Here is a 27045-nt window from a genome sequence, read left to right on the forward strand (position 1 = left end):
CAGCGGGAGGAGCTGTTATTAGGCCAGCAAGGTCAGCCTGTTATGGTGAATACGGTAAAAACTGACAGACAGCGGGAGCTGTTATTATGCCAACAAGGTCAGCCTGTTATGGTGAAAACGGTAAAAACTGACAGACAGCGGGAGGAGCTGTTACTAGGCAAGCAAGGTCAGCCTGTTATGGTGAATACGGTAAAAACTGACAGACAGCGGGAGCTGTTATTAGGCCAACAAGGTCAGCCTGTTATGGTGAATACGGTAAAAACTGAAAGACAGAGGGAGCTGTTATTAGGCCAAAAAGGTCAGCCTGTTATGGTGAATACGGTAAAAACTGACAGACAGCGGGAGGAGCTGTTATTAGGCCAACAAGGTCAGCCTGTTATGGTGAATACGGTAAAAACTGACAGACAGCGGGAGGAGCTGTTATTAGGCCAACAAGGTCAGCCTGTTATGGTGAATACGGTATAAACTGACAGACAGCGGGAGGAGCTGTTACTAGGCAAGCAAGGTCAGCCTGTTATGGTGAATACGGTAAAAACTGACAGACAGCGGGAGCTGTTATTATGCCAACAAGGTCAGCCTGTTATGGTGAATACGGTCAAAACTAACAGACAGCGGGAGCTGTTATTAGGCCAACAAGGTCAGCCTGTTATGGTGAATACGGTAAAAACTGACAGACAGCGGGAGCTGTTATTATGCCAACAAGGTCAGCCTGTTATGGTGAATACGGTAAAAACTGACACACAGCGGGAGGAGCTGTTATTAGGCCAACAAGGTCAGCCTGTTATGGTGAATACAGTAAAAACTGACAGACAGCGGGAGCTGTTATTAAGCCAAAAAGGTCAGCCTGTTATGGTAAATACGGTAAAAACTGACAGACAGCGGGAGCTGTTATTAGGCCAAAAAGGTCAGCCTGTTATGGTAAATACGGTAAAAACTGACAGACAGCGGGAGGAGCTGTTATTAGGCCAGCAAGGTCAGCCTGTTATGGTGAATACGGTATAAACTGACAGACAGCGGGAGGAGCTTTTATTAGGCCAACAAGGTCAGCCTGTTATGGTGAATACGGTATAAACTAACAGACAGCGGGAGGAGCTGTTATTAGGCCAACAAGGTCAGCCTGTTATGGTGAATACGGTAAAAACTGACAGACAACGGGAGCTGTTATTAGGCCAACAAGGTCAGCCTGTTATGGTGAATACGGTATAAACTGACAGACAGTGGGAGGAGCTGTTATTAGGCCCCCAAGGTCAGCCTGTCATGGTGAATACGGTAAAAACTGACAGACAGCGGGAGGAGCTGTTATTAGGCCAGCAAGGTCAGCCTGTTGTGGTGAATACGGTATAAACTGACAGACAGCGGGAGGAGCTTTTATTAGGCCAACAAGGTCAGCCTGTTATGGTGAATACGGTATAAACTAACAGACAGCGGGAGGAGCTGTTATTAGGCCAACAAGGTCAGCCTGTTATGGTGAATATGGTAAAAACTGACAGACAGCGGGAGGAGCTGTTATTAGGCCAACAAGGTCAGCCTGTTGTGAATACGGTAAAAACTGACAGACAGCGGGAGCTGTTATTAGGCCAACAAGGTCAGCCTGTTATGGTGAATACGGTAAAAACTGACAGACAGCGGGCGGAGCTGTTATTAGGCCAACAAGGTCAGCCAGTTATGGTGAATACGGTAAAAACTGACAGACAGCGGGAGGAGCTGTTATTAGACCACCAAGTTCAGCCTGTCATGGTGAATACGGTAAAAACTGACAGACAGCGGGAGCTGTTATTAGGCCAGCAAGGTCAGCCTGTTATGGTGAATACGGTAAAAACTGACAGACAGCGGTAGGAGCTGTTATTAGGCAAGCAAGGTCAGCCTGTTATGGTGAATACGGTAAAAACTGACAGACAGCGGGAGCTGTTATTAGGCCAACAAGGTCAGCCTGTTATGGTGAATACGGTAAAAACTGACAGACAGCGGGAGCTGTTATTAGGCCAAAAAGGTCAGCCTGTTATGGTGAATACGGTATAAACTGACAGACAGCGGGAGCTGTTATTATGCCAACAAGGTCAGCCTGTTATGGTGAATACGGTAAAAACTAACAGACAGCGGGAGGAGCTTTTAATAGGCCAACAAGGTCAGCCTGTTATGGTGAATACGGTAAAAACTGACAGACAGCGGGAGCTGTTATTATGCCAACAAGGTCAGCCTGTTATGGTGAATACGGTAAAAACTGAAAGACAGTGGGAGGAGCTGTTATTAGGCCAACAAGGACAGCCTGTTATGGTGAATACGGTAAAAACTGACAGACAGCGGGAGCTGTTATTATGCCAACAAGGTCAGCCTGTTATGGTGAATACGGTAAAAACTGACACACAGCGGGAGGAGCTGTTATTAGGCCAACAAGGTCAGCCTGTTATGGTGAATACGGTAAAAACTGACAGACAGCGGGAGCTGTTATTAGGCCAAAAAGGTCAGCCTGTTATGGTAAATACGGTAAAAACTGACAGACAACGGGAGCTGTTATTAGGCCAACAAGGTCAGCCTGTTATGGTGAATACGGTAAAAACTGACAGACAGCGGGAGGAGCTGTTATTAGGCCAACAAGGACAGCCTGTTATGGTGAATACAGTAAAAACTGAAAGACAGCGGGAGGAGCTGTTATTAGGCCAACAAGGTCAGCCTGTTATGGTGAATACGGTAAAAACTGACAGACAGCGGGAGCTATTAGGCCAGCAAGGTCAGCCTGTTATGGTGAATACGGTAAAAACTGACAGACAGCGGGAGCTGTTATTAGGCCAGCAAGGTCAGCCTGTTATGGTGAATACGGTAAAAACTGACAGACAGCGGTAGGAGCTGTTATTAGGCAAGCAAGGTCAGCCTGTTATGGTGAATACGGTAAAAACTGACAGACAACGGGAGCTGTTATTAGGCCAACAAGGTCAGCCTGTTATGGTGAATACGGTATAAACTGACAGACAGCGGGAGCTGTTATTAGGCCAAAAAGGTCAGCCTGTTATGGTAAATACGGTAAAAACTGACAGACAACGGGAGCTGTTATTAGGCCAACAAGGTCAGCCTGTTATGGTGAATACAGTAAAAACTGACAGACAGCGGGAGCTGTTATTAGGCCAAAAAGGTCAGCCTGTTATGGTAAATACGGTAAAAACTGACAGACAGCGGGAGCTGTTATTAGGCCAAAAAGGTCAGCCTGTTATGGTAAATACGGTAAAAACTGACAGACAGCGGGAGGAGCTGTTATTAGGCCAGCAAGGTCAGCCTGTTATGGTGAATACGGTATAAACTGACAGACAGCGGGAGGAGCTTTTATTAGGCCAACAAGGTCAGCCTGTTATGGTGAATACGGTATAAACTAACAGACAGCGGGAGGAGCTGTTATTAGGCCAACAAGGTCAACCTGTTATGGTGAATACGGTAAAAACTGACAGACAACGGGAGCTGTTATTAGGCCAACAAGGTCAGCCTGTTATGGTGAATACGGTATAAACTGACAGACAGTGGGAGGAGCTGTTATTAGGCCACCAAGGTCAGCCTGTCATGGTGAATACGGTAAAAACTGACAGACAGCGGGAGGAGCTGTTATTAGGCCAACAAGGTCAGCCTGTTGTGAATACGGTAAAAACTGACAGACAGCGGGAGCTGTTATTAGGCCAACAAGGACAGCCTGTTATGGTGAATACAGTAAAAACTGAAAGACAGCGGGAGGAGCTGTTATTAGGCCAACAAGGTCAGCCTGTTATGGTGAATACGGTAAAAACTGACAGACAGCGGGAGCTATTAGGCCAGCAAGGTCAGCCTGTTATGGTGAATACGGTAAAAACTGACAGACAGCGGGAGCTGTTATTAGGCCAGCAAGGTCAGCCTGTTATGGTGAATACGGTAAAAACTGACAGACAGCGGTAGGAGCTGTTATTAGGCAAGCAAGGTCAGCCTGTTATGGTGAATACGGTAAAAACTGACAGACAACGGGAGCTGTTATTAGGCCAACAAGGTCAGCCTGTTATGGTGAATACGGTATAAACTGACAGACAGCGGGAGCTGTTATTAGGCCAAAAAGGTCAGCCTGTTATGGTAAATACGGTAAAAACTGACAGACAACGGGAGCTGTTATTAGGCCAACAAGGTCAGCCTGTTATGGTGAATACAGTAAAAACTGACAGACAGCGGGAGCTGTTATTAGGCCAAAAAGGTCAGCCTGTTATGGTAAATACGGTAAAAACTGACAGACAGCGGGAGCTGTTATTAGGCCAAAAAGGTCAGCCTGTTATGGTAAATACGGTAAAAACTGACAGACAGCGGGAGGAGCTGTTATTAGGCCAGCAAGGTCAGCCTGTTATGGTGAATACGGTATAAACTGACAGACAGCGGGAGGAGCTTTTATTAGGCCAACAAGGTCAGCCTGTTATGGTGAATACGGTATAAACTAACAGACAGCGGGAGGAGCTGTTATTAGGCCAACAAGGTCAACCTGTTATGGTGAATACGGTAAAAACTGACAGACAACGGGAGCTGTTATTAGGCCAACAAGGTCAGCCTGTTATGGTGAATACGGTATAAACTGACAGACAGTGGGAGGAGCTGTTATTAGGCCACCAAGGTCAGCCTGTCATGGTGAATACGGTAAAAACTGACAGACAGCGGGAGGAGCTGTTATTAGGCCAACAAGGTCAGCCTGTTGTGAATACGGTAAAAACTGACAGACAGCGGGAGCTGTTATTAGGCCAACAAGGTCAGCCTGTTATGGTGAATACGGTAAAAACTGACAGACAGCGGGCGGAGCTGTTATTAGGCCAACAAGGTCAGCCTGTCATGGTGAATACGTTAAAAACTGACAGACAGCGGGAGGAGCTGTTATTAGACCACCAAGTTCAGCCTGTCATGGTGAATACGGTAAAAACTGACACACAGCGGGAGGAGCTGTTATTAGGCCAGCAAGGTCAGCCTGTTATGGTGAATACGGTAAAAACTGACAGACAGCGGGAGCTGTTATTATGCCAACAAGGTCAGCCTGTTATGGTGAAAACGGTAAAAACTGACAGACAGCGGGAGGAGCTGTTACTAGGCAAGCAAGGTCAGTCTGTTATGGTGAATACGGTAAAATCTGACAGACAGCGGGAGCTGTTATTATGCCAACAAGGTCAGCCTGTTATGGTGAATACGGTCAAAACTAACAGACAGCGGGAGCTGTTATTAGGCCAACAAGGTCAGCCTGTTATGGTAAATACGGTAAAAACTGACAGACAGCGGGAGGAGCTGTTATTAGGCCAACAAGGTCAGCCTGTTATGGTGAATACGGTAAAAACTGACAGACAGCGGGAAGAGCTGTTATTAGGCCAACAAGGTCAGCCTGTTATGGTGAATACGGTAAAAACTGACAGACAGCGGGAGCTGTTATTAGGCCAAAAAGGTCAGCCTGTTATGGTGAATACGGTATAAACTGACAGACAGCGGGAGGAGCTGTTATTAGGCCAACAAGGTCAGCCTGTTATGGTGAATACGGTAAAAACTGACAGACAGCGGGAGCTGTTATTATGCCAACAAGGTCAGCCTGTTATGGTGAATACGGTAAAAACTGACTGACAGCGGGAGCTGTTATTAGGCCAACAAGGTCAGCCTGTTATGGTGAATACGGTCAAAACTGAAAGATAGAGGGAGCTGTTATTAGGCCAAAAAGGTCAGCCTGTTATGGTGAATACGGTAAAAACTGACAGACAGCGGGAGGAGCTGTTATTAGGCCAACAAGGTCAGCCTGTTATGGTGAATACGGTAAAAACTGACAGACAGCGGGAGGAGCTGTTACTAGGCAAGCAAGGTCAGCCTGTTATGGTGAATACGGTAAAAACTAACAGACAGCGGGAGCTGTTATTAGGCCAACAAGGTCAGCCTGTTATGGTGAATACGGTCAAATCTGACAGACAGCGGGAGCTGTTATTAGGCCAAAAAGGTCAGCCTGTTATGGTGAATACGGTAAAAACTGACAGACAACGGGAGCTGTTATTAGGCCAACAAGGTCAGCCTGTTATGGTGAATACGGTAAAAACTGACAGACAGCGGGAGGAGCTGTTATTAGGCCAACAAGGTCAGCCTGTTGTGAATACGGTAAAAACTGACAGACAGCGGGAGCTGTTATTAGGCCAACAAGGTCAGCCTGTTATGGTGAATACGGTAAAAACTGAAAGACAGCGGGAGGAGCTGTTATTAGGCCAACAAGGTCAGCCTGTTATGGTGAATACGGTAAAAACTGACAGACAGCGGGAGGAGCTGTTATTAGGCCAACAAGGTCAGCCTGTTATGGTGAATACGGTAAAAACTGACAGACAGCGGGAGCTGTTATTAGGCCAAAAAGGTCAGCCTGTTATGGTGAATACGGTATAAACTGACAGACAGCGGGAGGAGCTGTTACTAGGCAAGCAAGGTCAGCCTGTTATGGTGAATACGGTAAAAACTGACAGACAGCGGGAGCTGATATTATGCCAACAAGGTCAGCCTGTTATGGTGAATACGGTCAAAACTAACAGACAGCGGGAGCTGTTATTATGCCAACAAGGTCAGCCTGTTATGGTGAATACGGTCAAAACTAACAGACAGCGGGAGCTGTTATTAGGCCAACAAGGTCAGCCTGTTATGGTGAATACGGTAAAAACTGACAGACAGCGGGAGGAGCTGTTATTAGGCCAGCAAGGTCAGCCTGTTATGGTGAATACGGTAAAAACTGACAGACAGCGGGAGGAGCTGTTATTAGGCCAACAAGGTCAGCCTGTTATGGTGAATATGGTAAAAACTGACAGACAGCGGGAGCTGTTATTATGCCAACAAGGTCAGCCTGTTATGGTGAATACGGTAAAAACTGACACACAGCGGGGGGGAGCTGTAATTAGGCCAACAAGGTCAGCCTGTTATGGTGAATACGGTAAAAACTGACAGACAGCGGGAGCTGTTATTAGGCCAAAAAGGTCAGCCTGTTATGGTAAATACGGTAAAAACTGACAGACAGCGGGAGGAGCTGTTATTAGGCCAACAAGGTCAGCCTGTTATGGTGAATACGGTAAAAACTGACAGCGGGAGGAGCTGTTATTAGGCCAGCAAGGTCAGCCTGTTGTGAATACGGTAAAAACTGACAGACAGCGGGAGCTGTTATTAGGCCAACAAGGTCAGCCTGTTATGGTGAATACGGTAAAAACTGAAAGACAGAGGGAGCTGTTATTAGGCCAAAAAGGTCAGCCTGTTATGGTGAATACGGTAAAAACTGACAGACAGCGGGAGGAGCTGTTATTAGGCCAACAAGGTCAGCCTGTTATGGTAAATACGGTAAAAACTGACAGACAGCGGGAGGAGCTGTTATTAGGCCAACAAGGTCAGCCTGTTATGGTGAATACGGTAAAAACTGACAGACAGCGGGAAGAGCTGTTATTAGGCCAACAAGGTCAGCCTGTTATGGTGAATACGGTAAAAACTGACAGACAGCGGGAGCTGTTATTATGCCAACAAGGTCAGCCTGTTATGGTGAATACGGTCAAAACTAACAGACAGCGGGAGCTGTTATTAGGCCAACAAGGTCAGCCTGTTATGGTGAATACGGTAAAAACTGAAAGACAGAGGGAGCTGTTATTAGGCCAAAAAGGTCAGCCTGTTATGGTGAATACGGTAAAAACTGACAGACAGCGGGAGGAGCTGTTATTAGGCCAACAAGGTCAGCCTGTTATGGTGAATACGGTAAAAACTGACAGACAGCGGGAGGAGCTGTTAATAGGCAAGCAAGGTCAGCCTGTTATGGTGAATACGGTAAAAACTAACAGACAGCGGGAGCTGTTATTAGGCCAACAAGGTCAGCCTGTTATGGTGAATACGGTCAAATCTGACAGACAGCGGGAGCTGTTATTAGGCCAAAAAGGTCAGCCTGTTATGGTGAATACGGTAAAAACTGACAGACAACGGGAGCTGTTATTAGGCCAACAAGGTCAGCCTGTTATGGTGAATACGGTAAAAACTGAAAGACAGCGGGAGGAGCTGTTATTAGGCCAACAAGGTCAGCCTGTTATGGTGAATACGGTAAAAACTGACAGACAGCGGGAGCTGTTATTAGGCCAAAAAGGTCAGCCTGTTATGGTGAATACGGTATAAACTGACAGACAGCGGGAGGAGCTGTTACTAGGCAAGCAAGGTCAGCCTGTTATGGTGAATACGGTAAAAACTGACAGACAGCTGGAGCTGATATTATGCCAACAAGGTCAGCCTGTTATGGTGAATACGGTCAAAACTAACAGACAGCGGGAGCTGTTATTATGCCAACAAGGTCAGCCTGTTATGGTGAATACGGTCAAAACTAAGAGACAGCGGGAGCTGTTATTAGGCCAACAAGGTCAGCCTGTTATGGTGAATACGGTAAAAACTGACAGACAGCGGGAGGAGCTGTTATTAGGCCAACAAGGTCAGCCTTTTATGGTGAATATGGTAAAAACTGACAGACAGCGGGAGCTGTTATTATGCCAACAAGGTCAGCCTGTTATGGTGAATACGGTAAAAACTGACACACAGCGGGGGGGAGCTGTTATTAGGCCAACAAGGTCAGCCTGTTATGGTGAATACGGTAAAAACTGACAGACAGCGGGAGCTGTTATTAGGCCAAAAAGGTCAGCCTGTTATGGTGAATACGGTAAAAACTAACAGACAACGGGAGCTGTTATTAGGCCAACAAGGTCAGCCTGTTATGGTGAATACGGTATAAACTGACAGACAGCGGGAGGAGCTGTTATTAGGCCAACAAGGTCAGCCTGTTATGGTGAATACGGTAAAAACTGGCAGACAGCGGGAGCTGTTATTAGGCCAACAAGGTCAGCCTGTTATGGTGAATACGGTAAAAACTGACAGCGGGAGGAGCTGTTATTAGGCCAGCAAGGTCAGCCTGTTGTGAATACGGTAAAAACTGACAGACAGCGGGAGCTGTTATTAGGCCAACAAGGTCAGCCTGTTATGGTGAATACGGTAAAAACTGAAAGACAGAGGGAGCTGTTATTAGGCCAAAAAGGTCAGCCTGTTATGGTGAATACGGTAAAAACTGACAGACAGCGGGAGGAGCTGTTATTAGGCCAACAAGGTCAGCCTGTTATGGTGAATACGGTAAAAACTGACAGACAGCGGGAGCTGTTATTATGCCAACAAGGTCAGCCTGTTATGGTGAATACGGTCAAAACTAACAGACAGCGGGAGCTGTTATTAGGCCAACAAGGTCAGCCTGTTATGGTGAATACAGTAAAAACTGACAGACAGCGGGAGCTGTTATTATGCCAACAAGGTCAGCCTGTTATGGTGAATACGGTAAAAACTGACACACAGCGGGAGGAGCTGTTATTAGGCCACCAAGGTCAGCCTGTCATGGTGAATACGGTAAAAACTGACAGACAGCGGGAGGAGCTGTTATTAGGCCAACAAGGTCAGCCTGTTGTGAATACGGTAAAAACTGACAGACAGCGGGAGCTGTTATTAGGCCAACAAGGTCAGCCTGTTATGGTGAATACGGTAAAAACTGAAAGACAGTGGGAGGAGCTGTTATTAGGCCACCAAGGTCAGCCTGTCATGGTGAATACGGTAAAAACTGATAGACAGCGGGAGGAGCTGTTATTAGGCCAACAAGGTCAGCCTGTTGTGAATACAGTAAAAACTGACAGACAGCGGGAGCTGTTATTAGGCCAACAAGGTCAGCCTGTTATGGTGAATACGGTAAAAACTAACAGACAGCGGGAGCTGTTATTAGGCCAAAAAGGTCAGCCTGTTATGGTGAATACGGTAAAAACTGACAGACAGCGGGAGCTGTTATTAGGCCAAAAAGGTCAGCCTGTTATGGTAAATACGGTAAAAACTGACAGACAACGGGAGCTGTTATTAGGCCAACAAGGTCAGCCTGTTATGGTGAATACGGTATAAACTGACAGACAGCGGGAGGAGCTGTTATTAGGCCACCAAGGTCAGCCTGTTATGGTGAATACGGTAAAAACTGACAGACAGCGGGAGGAGCTGTTATTAGGCCAACAAGGTCAGCCTGTTGTGAATACAGTAAAAACTGGCAGACAGCGGGAGGAGCTGTTATTAGGCCAACAAGGTCAGCCTGTTATGGTGAATACGGTAAAAACTGGCAGACAGCGGGAGCTGTTATTAGGCCAACAAGGTCAGCCTGTTATGGTAAATACGGTAAAAACTGAAAGACAGAGGGAGCTGTTATTAGGCCAAAAAGGTCAGCCTGTTATGGTGAATACGGTAAAAACTGACAGACAGCGGGAGGAGCTGCTATTAGGCCAGCAAGGTCAGCCTGTTATGGTGAATACGGTAAAAACTGACAGACAGCGGGAGGAGCTGTTATTAGGCCAACAAGGTCAGCCTGTTATGGTGAATACGGTAAAAACTGACAGACAGCGGGAGGAGCTGTTATTAGGCCAGCAAGGTCAGCCTGTTATGGTGAATACGGTAAAAACTGACAGACAGCGGGAGCTGTTATTATGCCAACAAGGTCAGCCTGTTATGGTGAATACGGTCAAAACTAACAGACAGCGGGAGCTCTTATTAGGCCAACAAGGTCAGCCTGTTATGGTGAATACGGTAAAAACTGACAGACAGCGGGAGGAGCTGTTATTAGGCAAGCAAGGTCAGCCTGTTATGGTGAATACGGTAAAAACTGACAGACAGCGGGAGGAGCTGTAATTAGGCCAACAAGGTCAGCCTGTTATGGTGAATACGGTCAAAACTGGCAGACAGCGGGAGCTGTTATTAGGCCAAAAAGGTCAGCCTGTTATGGTGAATACGGTAAAAACTGACAGACAGCGGGAGGAGCTATTATTAGGCCAACAAGGTCAGCCTGTTATGGTGAATACGGTAAAAACTGACAGACAGCGGGAGGAGCTGTTATTAGGCCAACAAGGTCAGCCTGTTGTGAATACGGTAAAAACTGACAGACAGCGGGAGCTGTTATTAGGCCAACAAGGTCAGCCTGTTATGGTGAATACGGTAAAAACTGAAAGACAGAGGGAGCTGTTATTAGGCCAACAAGGTCAGCCTGTTATGGTGAATACGGTAAAAACTGACACACAGCGGGAGGAGCTATTATTAGGCCAACAAGGTCAGCCTGTTATGGTGAATACGGTCAAATCTGACAGACAGCGGGAGCTGTTATTAGGCCAAAAAGGTCAGCCTGTTATGGTGAATACGGTAAAAACTGACAGACAACGGGAGCTGTTATTAGGCCAACAAGGTCAGCCTGTTATGGTGAATACGGTAAAAACTGAAAGACAGCGGGAGGAGCTGTTATTAGGCCAACAAGGTCAGCCTGTTATGGTGAATACGGTAAAAACTGACAGACAGCGGGAGGAGCTGTTATTAGGCCAACAAGGTCAGCCTGTTATGGTGAATACGGTAAAAACTGACAGACAGCGGGAGCTGTTATTAGGCCAAAAAGGTCAGCCTGTTATGGTGAATACGGTATAAACTGACAGACAGCGGGAGGAGCTGTTACTAGGCAAGCAAGGTCAGCCTGTTATGGTGAATACGGTAAAAACTGACAGACAGCGGGAGCTGATATTATGCCAACAAGGTCAGCCTGTTATGGTGAATACGGTCAAAACTAACAGACAGCGGGAGCTGTTATTATGCCAACAAGGTCAGCCTGTTATGGTGAATACGGTCAAAACTAACAGACAGCGGGAGCTGTTATTAGGCCAACAAGGTCAGCCTGTTATGGTGAATACGGTAAAAACTGACAGACAGCGGGAGGAGCTGTTATTAGGCCAGCAAGGTCAGCCTGTTATGGTGAATACGGTAAAAACTGACAGACAGCGGGAGGAGCTGTTATTAGGCCAACAAGGTCAGCCTGTTATGGTGAATATGGTAAAAACTGACAGACAGCGGGAGCTGTTATTATGCCAACAAGGTCAGCCTGTTATGGTGAATACGGTAAAAACTGACACACAGCGGGGGGGGAGCTGTTATTAGGCCAACAAGGTCAGCCTGTTATGGTGAATACGGTAAAAACTGACAGACAGCGGGAGCTGTTATTATGCCAACAAGGTCAGCCTGTTATGGTGAATACGGTAAAAACTGACACACAGCGGGGGGGGAGCTGTTATTAGGCCAACAAGGTCAGCCTGTTATGGTGAATACGGTAAAAACTGACAGACAGCGGGAGCTGTTATTAGGCCAAAAAGGTCAGCCTGTTATGGTGAATACGGTAAAAACTGACAGACAACGGGAGCTGTTATTAGGCCAACAAGGTCAGCCTGTTATGGTGAATACGGTATAAACTGACAGACAGCGGGAGGAGCTGTTATTAGGCCAACAAGGTCAGCCTGTTATGGTGAATACGGTAAAAACTGGCAGACAGCGGGAGCTGTTATTAGGCCAAAAAGGTCAGCCTGTTATGGTGAATACGGTAAAAACTGACAGACAGCGGGAGGAGCTGTTATTAGGCCAACAAGGTCAGCCTGTTATGGTGAATACGGTAAAAACTGACAGACAGCGGGAGCTGTTATTAGGCCAACAAGGTCAGCCTGTTATGGTGAATACGGTAAAAACTGAAAGACAGAGGGAGCTGTTATTAGGCCAAAAAGGTCAGCCTGTTATGGTGAAAACGGTAAAAACTGACAGACAGCGGGAGGAGCTGTTATTAGGCCAACAAGGTCAGCCTGTTATGGTGAATACGGTAAAAACTGACAGACAGCGGGAGGAGCTGTTATTAGGCCAACAAGGTCAGCCTGTTATGGTGAATACGGTATAAACTGACAGACAGCGGGAGGAGCTGTTACTAGGCAAGCAAGGTCAGCCTGTTATGGTGAATACGGTAAAAACTGACAGACAGCGGGAGCTGTTATTATGCCAACAAGGTCAGCCTGTTATGGTGAATACGGTCAAAACTAACAGACAGCGGGAGCTGTTATTAGGCCAACAAGGTCAGCCTGTTATGGTGAATACGGTAAAAACTGACAGACAGCGGGAGCTGTTATTATGCGAACAAGGTCAGCCTGTTATGGTGAATACGGTAAAAACTGACACACAGCGGGAGCTGTTATTAGGCCAAAAAGGTCAGCCTGTTATGGTAAATACGGTAAAAACTGACAGACAGCGGGAGGAGCTTTTATTAGGCCAACAAGGTCAGCCTGTTATGGTGAATACGGTATAAACTAACAGACAGCGGGAGGAGCTGTTATTAGGCCAACAAGGTCAGCCTGTTATGGTGAATACGGTATAAACTGACAGACAGCGGGAGGAGCTTTTATTAGGCCAACAAGGTCAGCCTGTTATGGTGAATACGGTATAAACTAACAGACAGCGGGAGGAGCTGTTATTAGGCCAACAAGGTCAGCCTGTCATGGTGAATACGGTAAAAACTGACAGACAGCGGGAGGAGCTGTTATTAGGCCAACAAGGTCAGCCTGTTGTGAATACGGTAAAAACTGACAGACAGCGGGAGCTGTTATTAGGCCAACAAGGTCAGCCTGTTATGGTGAATACGGTAAAAACTGACAGACAGCGGGCGGAGCTGTTATTAGGCCAACAAGGTCAGCCTGTCATGGTGAATACGTTAAAAACTGACAGACAGCGGGAGGAGCTGTTATTAGACCACCAAGTTCAGCCTGTCATGGTGAATACGGTAAAAACTGACACACAGCGGGAGGAGCTGTTATTAGGCCAGCAAGGTCAGCCTGTTATGGTGAATACGGTAAAAACTGACAGACAGCGGGAGCTGTTATTATGCCAACAAGGTCAGCCTGTTATGGTGAAAACGGTAAAAACTGACAGACAGCGGGAGGAGCATTTACTAGGCAAGCAAGGTCAGCCTGTTATGGTGAATACGGTAAAATCTGACAGACAGCGGGAGCTGTTATTATGCCAACAAGGTCAGCCTGTTATGGTGAATACGGTCAAAACTAACAGACAGCGGGAGCTGTTATTAGGCCAACAAGGTCAGCCTGTTATGGTAAATACGGTAAAAACTGACAGACAGCGGGAGGAGCTGTTATTAGGCCAACAAGGTCAGCCTGTTATGGTGAATACGGTAAAAACTGACAGACAGCGGGAGCTGTTATTATGCCAACAAGGTCAGCCTGTTATGGTGAATACGGTAAAAACTGACTGACAGCGGGAGCAGTTATTATGCCAACAAGGTCAGCCTGTTATGGTGAATACGGTCAAAACTAACAGACAGCGGGAGCTGTTATTAGGCCAACAAGGTCAGCCTGTTATGGTGAATACGGTAAAAACTGAAAGATAGAGGGAGCTGTTATTAGGCCAAAAAGGTCAGCCTGTTATGGTGAATACGGTAAAAACTGACAGACAGCGGGAGGAGCTGTTATTAGGCCAACAAGGTCAGCCTGTTATGGTGAATACGGTAAAAACTGACAGACAGCGGGAGGAGCTGTTACTAGGCAAGCAAGGTCAGCCTGTTATGGTGAATACGGTAAAAACTAACAGACAGCGGGAGCTGTTATTAGGCCAACAAGGTCAGCCTGTTATGGTGAATACGGTCAAATCTGACAGACAGCGGGAGCTGTTATTAGGCCAAAAAGGTCAGCCTGTTATGGTGAATACGGTAAAAACTGACAGACAACGGGAGCTGTTATTAGGCCAACAAGGTCAGCCTGTTATGGTGAATACGGTAAAAACTGACAGACAGCGGGAGGAGCTGTTATTAGGCCAACAAGGTCAGCCTGTTGTGAATACGGTAAAAACTGACAGACAGCGGGAGCTGTTATTAGGCCAACAAGGTCAGCCTGTTATGGTGAATACGGTAAAAACTGAAAGACAGCGGGAGGAGCTGTTATTAGGCCAACAAGGTCAGCCTGTTATGGTGAATACGGTAAAAACTGACAGACAGCGGGAGGAGCTGTTATTAGGCCAACAAGGTCAGCCTGTTATGGTGAATACGGTAAAAACTGACAGACAGTGGGAGCCGTTATTAGGCCAAAAAGGTCAGCCTGTTATGGTGAATACGGTATAAACTGACAGACAGCGGGAGGAGCTGTTACTAGGCAAGCAAGGTCAGCCTGTTATGGTGAATACGGTAAAAACTGACAGACAGCGGGAGCTGATATTATGCCAACAAGGTCAGCCTGTTATGGTGAATACGGTCAAAACTAACAGACAGCGGGAGCTGTTATTATGCCAACAAGGTCAGCCTGTTATGGTGAATACGGTCAAAACTGACAGACAGCGGGAGGAGCTGTTATTAGGCCAGCAAGGTCAGCCTGTTATGGTGAATACGGTAAAAACTGACAGACAGCGGGAGCTGTTATTATGCCAGCAAGGTCAGCCTGTTATGGTGAATACGGTATAAACTGACAGACAGCGGGAGGAGCTGTTACTAGGCAAGCAAGGTCAGCCTGTTATGGTGAATACGGTAAAAACTGACAGACAGCGGGAGCTGATATTATGCCAACAAGGTCAGCCTGTTATGGTGAATACGGTCAAAACTAACAGACAGCTGGAGCTGTTATTATGCCAACAAGGTCAGCCTGTTATGGTGAATACGGTCAAAACTAACAGACAGCGGGAGCTGTTATTAGGCCAACAAGGTCAGCCTGCTATGGTGAATACGTTAAAAACTGACAGACAGCGGGAGGAGCTGTTATTAGGCCAGCAAGGTCAGCCTGTTATGGTGAATACGGTAAAAACTGACAGACAGCGGGAGGAGCTGTTATTAGGCCAACAAGGTCAGCCTGTTATGGTGAATATGGTAAAAACTGACAGACAGCGGGAGCTGTTATTATGCCAACAAGGTCAGCCTGTTATGGTGAATACGGTAAAAACTGACAGACAGCGGGAGCTGTTATTAGGCCAAAAAGGTCAGCCTGTTATGGTAAATACGGTAAAAACTGACAGACAGCGGGAGGAGCTGTTATTAGGCCAACAAGGTCAGCCTGTTGTGAATACGGTAAAAACTGACAGACAGCGGGAGCTGTTATTAGGCCAAAAAGGTCAGCCTGTTATGGTGAATACGGTAAAAACTGACAGACAACGGGAGCTGTTATTAGGCCAACAAGGTCAGCCTGTTATGGTGAATACGGTATAAACTGACAGACAGCGGGAGGAGCTGTTATTAGGCCAACAAGGTCAGCCTGTTATGGTGAATACGGTAAAAACTGGCAGACAGCGGGAGCTGTTATTAGGCCAAAAAGGTCAGCCTGTTATGGTGAATACGGTAAAAACTGACAGACAGCGGGAGGAGCTGTTATTAGGCCAACAAGGTCAGCCTGTTATGGTGAATACGGTAAAAACTGACAGCGGGAGGAGCTGTTATTAGGCCAACAAGGTCAGCCTGTTGTGAATACGGTAAAAACTGACAGACAGCGGGAGCTGTTATTAGGCCAACAAGGTCAGCCTGTTATGGTGAATACGGTCAAAACTAACAGACAGCGGGAGCTGTTATTAGGCCAACAAGGTCAGCCTGTTATGGTGAATACGGTAAAAACTGACAGACAGCGGGAGCTGTTATTATGCCAACAAGGTTAGCCTGTTATGGTGAATACGGTAAAAACTGACACACAGCGCGAGGAGCTGTTATTAGGCCAACAAGGTCAGCCTGTTATGGTGAATACAGTAAAAACTGACAGACAGCGGGAGCTGTTATTAGGCCAAAAAGGTCAGCCTGTTATGGTAAATACGGTAAAAACTGACAGACAACGGGAGCTGTTATTAGGCCAACAAGGTCAGCCTGTTATGGTGAATATGGTATAAACTGACAGACAGCGGGAGGAGCTGTTATTAGGCCACCAAGGTCAGCCTGTCATGGTGAATACGGTAAAAACTGACAGACAGCGGGAGGAGCTGTTATTAGGCCAACAAGGTCAGCCTGTTGTGAATACGGTAAAAACTGACAGACAGCGGGAGCTGTTATTAGGCCAACAAGGTCAGCCTGTTATGGTGAATACGGTAAAAACTGAAAGACAGTGGGAGGAGCTGTTATTAGGCCACCAAGGTCAGCCTGTCATGGTGAATACGGTAAAAACTGATAGACAGCGGGAGGAGCTGTTATTAGGCCAACAAGGTCAGCCTGTTGTGAATACAGTAAAAACTGACAGACAGCAGGAGCTGTTATTAGGCCAACAAGGTCAGCCTGTTATGGTGAATACGGTAAAAACTAACAGACAGCGGGAGCTGTTATTAGGCCAAAAAGGTCAGCCTGTTGTGAATACAGTAAAAACTGACAAACAGCGGGAGCTGTTATTAGGCCAACAAGGTCAGCCTGTTATGGTGAATACGGTAAAAACTGACAGACAACGGGAGCTGTTATTAGGCCAACAAGGTCAGCCTGTTATGTTGAATACGGTAAAAACTGACAGACAGCGGGAGGAGCTGTTATTAGGCCAACAAGGTCAGCCTGTTATGGTGAATACGGTAAAAACTGACAGACAGCGGGAGGAGCTGTTATTAGGCCAACAAGGTCAGCCTGTTATGGTGAATACGGTAAAAACTGACAGACAGCGGAAGCTGTTATTAGGCCAGCAAGGTCAGCCTGTTATGGTGAATACGGTAAAAACTGACAGACAGCGGGTGCTGTTATTAGGCCAGCAAGGTCAGCCTGTTATGGTGAATACGGTAAAAACTGACAGACAGCGGGAGCTGTTATTATGCCAACAAGGTCAGCCTGTTATGGTGAATACGGTCAAAACTAACAGACAGCGGGAGCTCTTATTAGGCCAACAAGGTCAGCCTGTTATGGTGAATACGGTAAAAACTGACAGACAGCGGGAGGAGCTGTTATTAGGCAAGCAAGGTCAGCCTGTTATGGTGAATACGGTAAAAACTGACAGACAGCGGGAGGAGCTGTTATTAGGCCAACAAGGTCAGCCTGTTATGGTGAATACGGTAAAAACTGGCAGACAGCGGGAGCTGTTATTAGGCCAAAAAGGTCAGCCTGTTATGGTGAATACGGTAAAAACTGACAGACAGCGGGAGGAGCTGTTATTAGGCCAACAAGGTCAGCCTGTTATGGTGAATACGGTAAAAACTGACAGACAGCGGGAGGAGCTGTTATTAGGCCAACAAGGTCAGCCTGTTGTGAATACGGTAAAAACTGACAGACAGCGGGAGCTGTTATTAGGCCAGCAAGGTCAGCCTGTTATGGTGAATACGGTAAAAACTGACAGACAGCGGGAGCTGTTATTATGCCAACAAGGTCAGCCTGTTATGGTGAATACGGTCAAAACTAACAGACAGCGGGAGCTCTTATTAGGCCAACAAGGTCAGCCTGTTATGGTGAATACGGTAAAAACTGACAGACAGCGGGAGGAGCTGTTATTAGGCAAGCAAGGTCAGCCTGTTATGGTGAATACGGTAAAAACTGACAGACAGCGGGAGGAGCTGTTATTAGGCCAACAAGGTCAGCCTGTTATGGTGAATACGGTAAAAACTGGCAGACAGCGGGAGCTGTTATTAGGCCAAAAAGGTCAGCCTGTTATGGTGAATACGGTAAAAACTGACAGACAGCGGGAGGAGCTGTTATTAGGCCAACAAGGTCAGCCTGTTATGGTGAATACGGTAAAAACTGACAGACAGCGGGAGGAGCTGTTATTAGGCCAACAAGGTCAGCCTGTTGTGAATACGGTAAAAACTGACAGACAGCGGGAGCTGTTATTAGGCCAACAAGGTCAGCCTGTTATGGTGAATACGGTAAAAACTGAAAGACAGAGGGAGCTGTTATTAGGCCAACAAGGTCAGCCTGTTATGGTGAATACGGTAAAAACTGACAGACAGCGGGAGCTGTTATTATGCCAACAAGGTCAGCCTGTTATGGTGAATACGGTAAAAACTGAAAGACAGAGGGAGCTGTTATTAGGCCAAAAAGGTCAGCCTGTTATGGTGAATACGGTAAAAACTGACAGACAGCGGGAGGAGCTGTTATTAGGCCAACAAGGTCAGCCTGTTATGGTGAATACGGTATAAACTGACAGACAGCGGGAGGATCTGTTACTAGGCAAGCAAGGTCAGCCTGTTATGGTGAATACGGTAAAAACTGACAGACAGCGGGAGCTGTTATTATGCCAACAAGGTCAGCCTGTTATGGTGAATACGGTCAAAACTAACAGACAGCGGGAGCTGTTATTAGGCCAACAAGGTCAGCCTGTTATGGTGAATACGGTAAAAACTGACACACAGCGGGAGCTGTTATTATGCCAACAAGGTCAGCCTGTTATGGTGAATACGGTAAAAACTGACACACAGCGGGAGGAGCTGTTATTAGGCCAACAAGGTCAGCCTGTTATGGTGAATACAGTAAAAACTGACAGACAGCGGGAGCTGTTATTAGGCCAAAAAGGTCAGCCTGTTATGGTAAATACGGTAAAAACTGACAGACAGCGGGAGCTGTTATTAGGCCAAAAAGGTCAGCCTGTTATGGTAAATACGGTAAAAACTGACAGACAGCGGGAGGAGCTGTTATTAGGCCAGCAAGGTCAGCCTGTTATGGTGAATAAGGTATAAACTGACAGACAGCGGGAGGAGCTTTTATTAGGCCAACAAGGTCAGCCTGTTATGGTGAATACGGTATAAACTAACAGACAGCGGGAGGAGCTGTTATTAGGCCAACAAGGTCAGCCTGTTATGGTGAATACGGTAAAAACTGACAGACAGTGGGAGGAGCTGTTATTAGGCCAACAAGGTCAGCCTGTTATGGTGAATACGGTAAAAACTGACAGACAACGGGAGCTGTTATTAGGCCAACAAGGTCAGCCTGTTATGGTGAATACGGTAAAAACTGACAGACAGCGGGCGGAGCTGTTATTAGGCCAACAAGGTCAGCCTGTCATGGTGAATACGGTAAAAACTGACACACAGCGGGAGGAGCTGTTATTAGGCCAGCAAGGTCAGCCTGTTATGGTGAATACGGTAAAAACTGACAGACAGCGGGAGCTGTTATTATGCCAACAAGGTCAGCCTGTTATGGTGAAAACGGTAAAAACTGACAGACAGCGGGAGGAGCTGTTACTAGGCAAGCAAGGTCAGCCTGTTATGGTGAATACGGTAAAAACTGACAGACAGCGGGAGCTGTTATTAGGCCAACAAGGTCAGCCTGTTATGGTGAATACGGTAAAAACTGAAAGACAGAGGGAGCTGTTATTAGGCCAAAAAGGTCAGCCTGTTATGGTGAATACGGTAAAAACTGACAGACAGCGGGAGGAGCTGTTATTAGGCCAACAAGGTCAGCCTGTTATGGTGAATACGGTAAAAACTGACAGACAGCGGGAGGAGCTGTTATTAGGCCAACAAGGTCAGCCTGTTATGGTGAATACGGTATAAACTGACAGACAGCGGGAGGAGCTGTTACTAGGCAAGCAAGGTCAGCCTGTTATGGTGAATACGGTAAAAACTGGCAGACAGCGGGAGCTGTTATTATGCCAACAAGGTCAGCCTGTTATGGTGAATACGGTCAAAACTAACAGACAGCGGGAGCTGTTATTAGGCCAACAAGGTCAGCCTGTTATGGTGAATACGGTAAAAACTGACAGACAGCGGGAGCTGTTATTATGCCAACAAGGTCAGCCTGTTATGGTGAATACGGTAAAAACTGACACACAGCGGGAGGAGCTGTTATTAGGCCAACAAGGTCAGCCTGTTATGGTGAATACAGTAAAAACTGACAGACAGCGGGAGCTGTTATTAAGCCAAAAAGGTCAGCCTGTTATGGTAAATACGGTAAAAACTGACAGACAGCGGGAGCTGTTATTAGGCCAAAAAGGTCAGCCTGTTATGGTAAATACGGTAAAAACTGACAGACAGCGGGAGGAGCTGTTATTAGGCCAGCAAGGTCAGCCTGTTATGGTGAATACGGTATAAACTGACAGACAGCGGGAGGAGCTTTTATTAGGCCAACAAGGTCAGCCTGTTATGGTGAATACGGTATAAACTAACAGACAGCGGGAGGAGCTGTTATTAGGCCAACAAGGTCAGCCTGTTATGGTGAATACGGTAAAAACTGACAGACAACGGGAGCTGTTATTAGGCCAACAAGGTCAGCCTGTTATGGTGAATACGGTATAAACTGACAGACAGTGGGAGGAGCTGTTATTAGGCCACCAAGGTCAGCCTGTCATGGTGAATACGGTAAAAACTGACAGACAGCGGGAGGAGCTGTTATTAGGCCAGCAAGGTCTTCCTGTTGTGGTGAATACGGTATAAACTGACAGACAGCGGGAGGAGCTTTTATTAGGCCAACAAGGTCAGCCTGTTATGGTGAATACGGTATAAACTAACAGACAGCGGGAGGAGCTGTTATTAGGCCAACAAGGTCAGCCTGTTATGGTGAATATGGTAAAAACTGACAGACAGCGGGAGGAGCTGTTATTAGGCCAACAAGGTCAGCCTGTTGTGAATACGGTAAAAACTGACAGACAGCGGGAGCTGTTATTAGGCCAACAAGGTCAGCCTGTTATGGTGAATACGGTAAAAACTGGCAGACAGCGGGCGGAGCTGTTATTAGGCCAACAAGGTCAGCCTGTTATGGTGAATACGGTAAAAACTGACAGACAGCGGGAGGAGCTGTTATTAGACCACCAAGTTCAGCCTGTCATGGTGAATACGGTAAAAACTGACAGACAGCGGGAGCTGTTATTAGGCCAGCAAGGTCAGCCTGTTATGGTGAATATGGTATAAACTGACAGACAGCGGGAGGAGCTGTTATTAGGCCACCAAGGTCAGCCTGTCATGGTGAATACGATAAAAACTGACAGACAGCGGGAGGAGCTGTTATTAGGCCAACAAGGTCAGCCTGTTGTGAATACGGTAAAAACTGACAGACAGCGGGAGCTGTTATTAGGCCAACAAGGTCAGCCTGTTATGGTGAATACGGTAAAAACTGAAAGACAGTGGGAGGAGCTGTTATTAGGCCACCAAGGTCAGCCTGTCATGGTGAATACGGTAAAAACTGATAGACAGCGGGAGGAGCTGTTATTAGGCCAACAAGGTCAGCCTGTTGTGAATACAGTAAAAACTGACAGACAGCAGGAGCTGTTATTAGGCCAACAAGGTCAGCCTGTTATGGTGAATACGGTAAAAACTAACAGACAGCGGGAGCTGTTATTAGGCCAAAAAGGTCAGCCTGTTGTGAATACAGTAAAAACTGACAAACAGCGGGAGCTGTTATTAGGCCAACAAGGTCAGCCTGTTATGGTGAATACGGTAAAAACTGACAGACAACGGGAGCTGTTATTAGGCCAACAAGGTCAGCCTGTTATGTTGAATACGGTAAAAACTGACAGACAGCGGGAGGAGCTGTTATTAGGCCAACAAGGTCAGCCTGTTATGGTGAATACGGTAAAAACTGACAGACAGCGGGAGGAGCTGTTATTAGGCCAACAAGGTCAGCCTGTTATGGTGAATATGGTAAAAACTGACAGACAGCGGAAGCTGTTATTAGGCCAGCAAGGTCAGCCTGTTATGGTGAATACGGTAAAAACTGACAGACAGCGGGAGCTGTTATTAGGCCAGCAAGGTCAGCCTGTTATGGTGAATATGGTAAAAACTGACAGACAGCGGGAGCTGTTATTATGCCAACAAGGTCAGCCTGTTATGGTGAATACGGTCAAAACTAACAGACAGCGGGAGCTCTTATTAGGCCAACAAGGTCAGCCTGTTATGGTGAATACGGTAAAAACTGACAGACAGCGGGAGGAGCTGTTATTAGGCAAGCAAGGTCAGCCTGTTATGGTGAATACGGTAAAAACTGACAGACAGCGGGAGGAGCTGTTATTAGGCCAACAAGGTCAGCCTGTTATGGTGAATACGGTAAAAACTGGCAGACAGCGGGAGCTGTTATTAGGCCAAAAAGGTCAGCCTGTTATGGTGAATACGGTAAAAACTGACAGACAGCGGGAGGAGCTGTTATTAGGCCAACAAGGTCACCCTGTTATGGTGAATACGGTAAAAACTGACAGACAGCGGGAGGAGCTGTTATTAGGCTAACAAGGTCAGCCTGTTGTGAATACGGTAAAAACTGACAGACAGCGGGAGCTGTTATTAGGCCAACAAGGTCAGCCTGTTATGGTGAATACGGTAAAAACTGAAAGACAGAGGGAGCTGTTATTAGGCCAACAAGGTCAGCCTGTTATGGTGAATACGGTAAAAACTGACAGACAGCGGGAGCTGTTATTATGCCAACAAGGTCAGCCTGTTATGGTGAATACGGTAAAAACTGAAAGACAGAGGGAGCTGTTATTAGGCCAAAAAGGTCAGCCTGTTATGGTGAATACGGTAAAAACTGACAGACAGCGGGAGGAGCTGTTATTAGGCCAACAAGGTCAGCCTGTTATGGTGAATACGGTATAAACTGACAGACAGCGGGAGGATCTGTTACTAGGCAAGCAAGGTCAGCCTGTTATGGTGAATACGGTAAAAACTGACAGACAGCGGGAGCTGTTATTATGCCAACAAGGTCAGCCTGTTATGGTGAATACGGTCAAAACTAACAGACAGCGGGAGCTGTTATTAGGCCAACAAGGTCAGCCTGTTATGGTGAATACGGTAAAAACTGACAGACAGCGGGAGCTGTTATTATGCCAACAAGGTCAGCCTGTTATGGTGAATACGGTAAAAACTGACACACAGCGGGAGGAGCTGTTATTAGGCCAACAAGGTCAGCCTGTTATGGTGAATACAGTAAAAACTGACAGACAGCGGGAGCTGTTATTAGGCCAAAAAGGTCAGCCTGTTATGGTAAATACGGTAAAAACTGACAGACAGCGGGAGCTGTTATTAGGCCAAAAAGGTCAGCCTGTTATGGTAAATACGGTAAAAACTGACAGACAGCGGGAGGAGCTGTTATTAGGCCAGCAAGGTCAGCCTGTTATGGTGAATACGGTATAAACTGACAGACAGCGGGAGGAGCTTTTATTAGGCCAACAAGGTCAGCCTGTTATGGTGAATACGGTATAAACTAACAGACAGCGGGAGGAGCTGTTATTAGGCCAACAAGGTCAGCCTGTTATGGTGAATACGGTAAAAACTGACAGACAACGGGAGCTGTTATTAGGCCAACAAGGTCAGCCTGTTATGGTGAATACGGTAAAAACTGACAGACAGTGGGAGGAGCTGTTATTAGGCCAACAAGGTCAGCCTGTTATGGTGATACGGTAAAAACTGACAGACAACGGGAGCTGTTATTAGGCCAACAAGGTCAGCCTGTTATGGTGAATACGGTAAAAACTGACAGACAGCGGGCGGAGCTGTTATTAGGCCAACAAGGTCAGCCTGTCATGGTGAATACGGTAAAAACTGACAGACAGCGGGAGGAGCTGTTATTAGACCACCAAGTTCAGCCTGTCATGGTGAATACGGTAAAAACTGACACACAGCGGGAGGAGCTGTTATTAGGCCAGCAAGGTCAGCCTGTTATGGTGAATACGGTAAAAACTGACAGACAGCGGGAGCTGTTATTATGCCAACAAGGTCAGCCTGTTATGGTGAAAACGGTAAAAACTGACAGACAGCGGGAGGAGCTGTTACTAGGCAAGCAAGGTCAGCCTGTTATGGTGAATACGGTAAAAACTGACAGACAGCGGGAGCTGTTATTAGGCCAACAAGGTCAGCCTGTTATGGTGAATACGGTAAAAACTGAAAGACAGAGGGAGCTGTTATTAGGCCAAAAAGGTCAGCCTGTTATGGTGAATACGGTAAAAACTGACAGACAGCGGGAGGAGCTGTTATTAGGCCAACAAGGTCAGCCTGTTATGGTGAATACGGTAAAAACTGACAGACAGCGGGAGGAGCTGTTATTAGGCCAACAAGGTCAGCCTGTTATGGTGAATACGGTATAAACTGACAGACAGCGGGAGGAGCTGTTATTAGGCCAACAAGGTCAGCCTGTTATGGTGAATACGGTAAAAACTGACAGACAACGGGAGCTGTTATTAGGCCAACAAGGTCAGCCTGTTATGGTGAATACGGTATAAACTGACAGACAGTGGGAGGAGCTGTTATTAGGCCACCAAGGTCAGCCTGTCATGGTGAATACGGTAAAAACTGACAGACAGCGGGAGGAGCTGTTATTAGGCCAGCAAGGTCTTCCTGTCATGGTGAATACGGTAAAAACTGACAGACAGCGGGCGGAGCTGTTATTAGGCCAACAAGGTCAGCCTGTTATGGTGAATACGGTATAAACTAACAGACAGCGGGAGGAGCTGTTATTAGGCCAACAAGGTCAGCCTGTTATGGTGAATATGGTAAAAACTGACAGACAGCGGGAGGAGCTGTTATTAGGCCAACAAGGTCAGCCTGTTGTGAATACGGTAAAAACTGACAGACAGCGGGAGCTGTTATTAGGCCAACAAGGTCAGCCTGTTATGGTGAATACGGTAAAAACTGACAGACAGCGGGCGGAGCTGTTATTAGGCCAACAAGGTCAGCCTGTTATGGTGAATACGGTAAAAACTGACAGACAGCGGGAGGAGCTGTTATTAGACCACCAAGTTCAGCCTGTCATGGTGAATACGGTAAAAACTGACAGACAGCGGGAGCTGTTATTAGGCCAGCAAGGTCAGCCTGTTATGGTGAATACGGTAAAAACTGACAGACAGCGGTAGGAGCTGTTATTAGGCAAGCAAGGTCAGCCTGTTATGGTGAATACGGTAAAAACTGACAGACAGCGGGAGCTGTTATTAGGCCAACAAGGTCAGCCTGTTATGGTGAATACGGTAAAAACTGACAGACAGCGGGAGCTGTTATTAGGCCAAAAAGGTCAGCCTGTTATGGTGAATACGGTATAAACTGACAGACAGCGGGAGCTGTTATTATGCCAACAAGGTCAGCCTGTTATGGTGAATACGGTAAAAACTAACAGACAGCGGGAGGAGCTTTTAATAGGCCAACAAGGTCAGCCTGTTATGGTGAATACGGTAAAAACTGACAGACAGCGGGAGCTGTTATTATGCCAACAAGGTCAGCCTGTTATGGTGAATACGGTAAAAACTGAAAGACAGTGGGAGGAGCTGTTATTAGGCCAACAAGGTCAGCCTGTTATGGTGAATACGGTAAAAACTGACAGACAGCGGGAGCTGTTATTATGCCAACAAGGTCAGCCTGTTATGGTGAATACGGTAAAAACTGACACACAGCGGGAGGAGCTGTTATTAGGCCAACAAGGTCAGCCTGTTATGGTGAATACGGTAAAAACTGACAGACAGCGGGAGCTGTTATTAGGCCAAAAAGGTCAGCCTGTTATGGTAAATACGGTAAAAACTGACAGACAACGGGAGCTGTTATTAGGCCAACAAGGTCAGCCTGTTATGGTGAATACGGTAAAAACTGACAGACAGCGGGAGGAGCTGTTATTAGGCCAACAAGGACAGCCTGTTATGGTGAATACAGTAAAAACTGAAAGACAGCGGGAGGAGCTGTTATTAGGCCAACAAGGTCAGCCTGTTATGGTGAATACGGTAAAAACTGACAGACAGCGGGAGCTGTTATTAGGCCAGCAAGGTCAGCCTGTTATGGTGAATACGGTAAAAACTGACAGACAGCGGGAGCTGTTATTAGGCCAGCAAGGTCAGCCTGTTATGGTGAATACGGTAAAAACTGACAGACAACGGGAGCTGTTATTAGGCCAACAAGGTCAGCCTGTTATGGTGAATACGGTATAAACTGACAGACAGCGGGAGCTGTTATTAGGCCAAAAAGGTCAGCCTGTTATGGTAAATACGGTAAAAACTGACAGACAACGGGAGCTGTTATTAGGCCAACAAGGTCAGCATGTTATGGTGAATACAGTAAAAACTGACAGACAGCGGGAGCTGTTATTAGGCCAAAAAGGTCAGCCTGTTATGGTAAATACGGTAAAAACTGACAGACAGCGGGAGCTGTTATTAGGCCAAAAAGGTCAGCCTGTTATGGTAAATACGGTAAAAACTGACAGACAGCGGGAGGAGCTGTTATTAGGCCAGCAAGGTCAGCCTGTTATGGTGAATACGGTATAAACTGACAGACAGCGGGAGGAGCTGTTATTAGGCCACCAAGGTCAGCCTGTCATGGTGAATACGGTAAAAACTGACAGACAGCGGGAGGAGCTGTTAT

The sequence above is a fragment of the Lithobates pipiens genome, unplaced genomic scaffold, assembly GCF_037356315.1.
Source record: "Lithobates pipiens isolate NorthernLeopardFrog02 unplaced genomic scaffold, aLitPip1_a1.2 Scaffold_18, whole genome shotgun sequence".
Classification (NCBI taxonomy): domain Eukaryota; kingdom Metazoa; phylum Chordata; class Amphibia; order Anura; family Ranidae; genus Lithobates; species Lithobates pipiens.